The sequence below is a fragment of the Aplysia californica genome, unplaced genomic scaffold, assembly GCF_000002075.1.
Source record: "Aplysia californica isolate F4 #8 unplaced genomic scaffold, AplCal3.0 scaffold00932, whole genome shotgun sequence".
Taxonomy (NCBI): domain Eukaryota; kingdom Metazoa; phylum Mollusca; class Gastropoda; order Aplysiida; family Aplysiidae; genus Aplysia; species Aplysia californica.
In genome coordinates, this window is record NW_004798202.1 from 118,611 (window position 1) to 123,653 (window position 5,043).

Sequence of the window (5,043 nt, forward strand, 5' to 3'; positions counted from 1 at the left end):
GGGGGTGTCAGTACGTGTGTAAGTATGCCTAAGTGTCTATGCCCTGACGAAGGCCAATGCACGTGCGAGAGGAAGGCGTACACCCTCTTGGCCATCTGTTTGATTGCCTCTATGATGTCTTCAGAATTTAAAAAGCAACAACAACAACAAAAACCAACCTAAACTGTTCGTTAAGCCAGTCCTGTGATCAAACGCTTCCACGCCAGAGTTGGTATACAGTGGGGATTACTCAGTCAGCAGAGATGACGGGCGGGCACGGAAGCATGGCGAGAGAGAGAGAGAGAGAAATACATAATTGCCTTTTTGTGTCGTTGTTTTTGTTGTTGGTGGTGGTGTTTTTGTTGGTGAAGTTGTTGTTGTTGGTGGTGGTGCAGTAGTAGTAGTAGTTGTTGTTGTTAGTGGTGATGGTGATGATGCAGTTGTTGTTGTTGTTGTTGTTGTTGTTGTTTTTGTTGCTGTTGTTGTTTGTTATTGTTGTTGTTTGCTGTGTTGGTAGCCTGTGGGATGACAGGTGAGCAGGGAGCATCTCGATACAGAAAATTCGTTTTTCTTTTAAAGTTGTTGTTGGTGGTGTTGGTGGTGTTGGTGGTGTTGTTGGTGTTGTTGTTATTGCTGCTGCCCTTGCTGCTGCCGATTGCGCTGTTGTTGTGTTTGTTGTTATTGTTATTGTTGTTGATGTTGTCGTTTTCGTCGTCGCCTTTGTTGTCGTCAGCCTGAAGAAATGAGAATCAAACTCAGCTGGAGCAGGTCGATAGTAAAAATGTGATTGTTTTTTTCTGGGTTTATTTCTGTTGCTGTTGTTGTTGTTGTCTCCGTCGCCTTTGTTGTTGTTAGTATTATTGTTGTTGCAGTTATATGTTGTTGTCGTTGTTGACATTAGTATGTTGGCCTTGATGTTAGGAAAGGCCATGATGATAGTATATGTGATATTGATGATTAATACGCTAAGAGTTGTAAAGTTGGTACTGCGCAGCTTATTGTTGAGGCTATCATCTTGTACTTAATATCATTATTGTTCTTACTTATTTTTGGTAATTATTGTCATTGCAGTTGCTGTTATTGCAATGTTAATAAACAATTATAGACAAATGATAAATTCCTAAACCAGGTGATACAATGTTCGCTTACAGAAAAACCCACATTCTGTCCGCGACCTCATACCCCCCCAACCCCCAACCCCCAACCCCACTCCAACCACCTCCCAAAGTCGTGCCTTTAATGTTCATCCAAAGCAAAATAAATACATTAAATTAATATCACGTATTTCTATTTCTTGACTCAAATTCCTACATGAAGTTCCTCGCAGCCCAAATGTCGTGTCTCTTTATTTCCGAACCCACATTTAGGAGACCTTTCTTACCTCGAGGGCAGAAACCAAATGTCAAAGCTTCTTTGTTCTATGTCATTCGATAAATACATTTTTGTGAGGGATGACATTCTCTGCGTGTGAACTTTGCGGCCAGGTCAAAGAATAAAGTACGGAGCCAATGGTGAAATGGTTAGGCTTATTGTCGTTGTAGGCTGACGACGTGAGTTCGATTCTTGAGTGAAAAATGGTATAGGTTTAACGCCCCTATCAACTCTATTAGGTTATTTAAGGGGCGGGACCCCCTAGTTTAACGTCCGTCTCCGATAGGACCGAGCCAAGTGGGAAGTTCGTGTAAAGTGCCTTTCCCAAGGACACAACGTCGGACCGAGCTGAGGCTCGAACCCCCGAACTCGCAATCTCACGATTACGAGTCCGGTAGCCTAACCACTAGGCTACCGACGCCACCCGATTCTTGAGTGAAAATGTGCCTATTTGTACAGTCTTTTTACCGGGGAAGTTACAAAAATGATTTTAAAGAACACCACCACAAGTCTGATGGGATTTGGTATCTTATTAATCCGGATTGGCCAGGACAAGCCGGATCGAAGAAGCCCATCTCACAAAAAAATACAATAATATGAATTGTGATGATACAATGTAGAACAATATAAAAACCAATTCACTTTATGATTTGAAAAAAGAGACACACGGAATAGAGCAATTCACGAACGTATGCAAGCCAGCAAACAAGTCTACAGAGACAGTATTGAAGTCATTTAAGGCAAATGTACTCGCCTCTCTATCTAGAATTTAGAACTCTTTCACTATGTTGTATCATCATTTAGATTTGAGAGTCTAAAAAACTTTTTAAATTTGTATGATTTTTTCGATTTTGACTGAGCTGTCAACTCTTTAAAGTTATTCTAATACTATCATTTATAAAAATTGGAAAAAACTTTGCACTGTTTACAGTTAAATCATTATATGGAACGGGTTATAAGCCGTCTAAAATAACACTATCATTGAGCTTTGGAAATAGTTCAAAACCATTGACATTTCTACGTTCATATAAAAATGTTGTGATAAATGTTAAAACATATTTTAAGTTATGTCATCATTTGCATTTAAAACTGAAGGTATGTTAATGACACACCCACATATACAGTCGTGTATTACAGAAAATTGGCACAGCGTTATTAACAAAAAGTCGTTCAACATCCGTAAACAATAACGTGTGCTGCTACAGTCCTTCCCTTGTGTGTTTTTTTTTTTTTTCTTGTAGTTGTTGCCCTAATAGTTGTTGATGTTATTGTTTTTGTTATTGCTGCTGTTTGGTTTGTTCTTGTTCTTGTTCTTTTTCTTGTTCATTTTCTTGTTCTTGTTCTTGTTCTTGTTCTTGTTCTTGTTCTTCTTTTTCTTTCGCCATCGCCACCTTCCTTGTTTCATTATTATTCTGTTCTGTTTTGCTTTCTTACCTTTTATCTTGACTTTCTCCCTAACTGTGCAGCACACATGGTCTTGCGCCTGTAATAAACATTCCATTGATGTTAATTTCTTTTTCTCTACAATCGCACGCTTTGATGAGGGTTTCTCTCACGTCCTGTCTCTGTCAGCTCTACTTTTTTCATCTGGGAGAAAGCCAACAGTGAAAAGAATACGGCGAAAGATACAAGAAACATAAAGGGATTGATAGCTTTATTTTAAAAGCTTTGAGTTTGTTTTTGCTTTTGTTACTACCTTACATGTATGTTGACATTCACTAGTAATGACTGCGGCGTCTGTAGCATAGTGGTTAGGCTACCGAACTCATAATCGTGAGATTGCGGGTTCGTGGGTTCGAGCCTCAGCTCGGTCCGACGTTGTGTCCTTGGGAAAGGCACTTTACACGAACTTTCCACTTGGCTCGGTCCTTTCGGAGACGGACGTTAAACTAGAAGGCCCCGCCTCTTAAATAACCTAATAGTGTTGATAGGGGCGTTAAACCCATACCATTTCACCAATTTTTAGTAATGACTGCGTTGTTGTGGCCATGTCGTCGTTTATCTCCCTTCATTTTTGCTCTCTACTTCTGCCTCGTTATCTTACTCTTTCTCTTCCTCCCTTTCCCACTTACTTCTCTTGTCATTTCTCTCTTTCTCCTTCTCTCCCTTCTTTCCTTTCTCTCTCTCTCTCTCTCTCTCTCTCTCTCTCTCTCTCTCTCTCTCTCTCTCTCTCTCTCTCTCTCTCTCTTTTCTCTCTCTCTCTATTTTAAAACATCTTTTTTTTCTATCTCCTCCATTTTTATAACATTCACGTCCTCCCACCTCGTTTTAATATACACACACACACCCCTCCAATCACCCACACCCATACATACAATTGTCTTCTCGTGTCTCTCGATCACAATAATGGCAAGACACGCCGTCTGTCTTCTGGGGCTCAAAATGGCTTTTGGGTTGTTGGCGGGGGCTCTGTCGTAGTTTGTTCATACTTTCCCATCTAGCAATATTATTATAGTTGTTATCTTTGTGCCTTCCTTTCTTCGTGTGTTACTCGTTGGTAACACTTCTGATCTTCGCCAGTTATATTATTAAAACCAAATTGTGCTGCAAGTGCCATAAAACTAATATGCTGAAACAAAGCAAAAACTAAACACCATGCTGTAGTCGTAGCAAATCTAACCTGATATTCTGAAGCTCTTGTTTTGTTTTTTTGACAGTGTTTTTTTTTGTTTTTGTTTTGCGGTTTTTGGGTTTTGTTTGTTTGTTTTTTTAAATATTTTGAGATGTTCCCTTTTCGACATTACGTCATAGAAAGAACCCCGAACCATATCAGGGATGTATAACACTGTCATTCCTCCATGTGGGCCTACCCGTTTCTATAATGTAGCTGTTAGACTCTTGGCGCTTGCTAGTACAAGCCGCTGGTTCGATTCCTATGTACGGAAGTTGTTCCATTTCTGTATATAAAATACCCGTCTGCCTGCTGAAATGCTGCATCAATTAACATTGTGACTTGTTTTATTTTTTCAGAGTTTGAAAAACACCCGTCCTCCTCACCCCTGTTTTAGTCCTACGAGGATAACCATACCCTGTCAGATGGGACTATCTAAGGTAAGAATCATAAGTTTTAGTATGTGGCCTTTTCGCTGGCGCAAACCATTGATCGATTGACAACAAGCATGAAACTAATTCCTAACCCCAAGCAAATGCATCATAACTATAATCAGTACTCTATGTCGATAGCATGACATTTTTAATAGTCTTACTTTGGTGTTGCATTTATCTTATAACAAGCAGGTTAAATAGCAGAGGAGCTACAAGGAAGTTTGGGACGCACAAAAATGGATTGTCAAAGCTAGCAGTGTACAAATATGGAACAACCTTCCGTGATCCAATAATTAGAGTTTGTAAATCCTTCGTTATATTTGTGGTAGCAAAGCTAATCTGTCAAAGTCGTTATACGGAACACTTGTGATATCTGTAAACAAGTAAAAATAGTTAAAGGAAGAGGTGTTTAAAAAGACCCGCGAAATGCCACCAGAGAGGTGATGCCACTGGACAATTGATTTTACGTCACAGTGGAGATTGCATGTAAATAAAGAAAACAATCTCTCCCTCTCTCTCTCTCTCTTTCTCTCTGTCTATCTGTCTGTCTGTCTGTCTGTCTTGTCTGTCTGTCTGTCTGTCTGTCTCTCTCTCTCCCTCTCTCTCTCTCTCTCTCTCTCTCTCTCTCTCTCTCTCTCTCTCTCTCTC

The 5,043-nt window shown here is 39.9% G+C and overlaps 1 protein-coding gene across 1 annotated transcript in view; it reads left to right on the top strand.

The window, feature by feature from the left end:
- LOC101853891 (sex peptide receptor) overlaps positions 1–5,043 on the top strand; it is a gene marked incomplete in the record, with an annotated part of 195,305 nt that overhangs the window by 118,564 nt on the left and 71,698 nt on the right. Inside the window, 1 exon segment of the mRNA XM_005110697.3 lies at positions 4,321–4,401.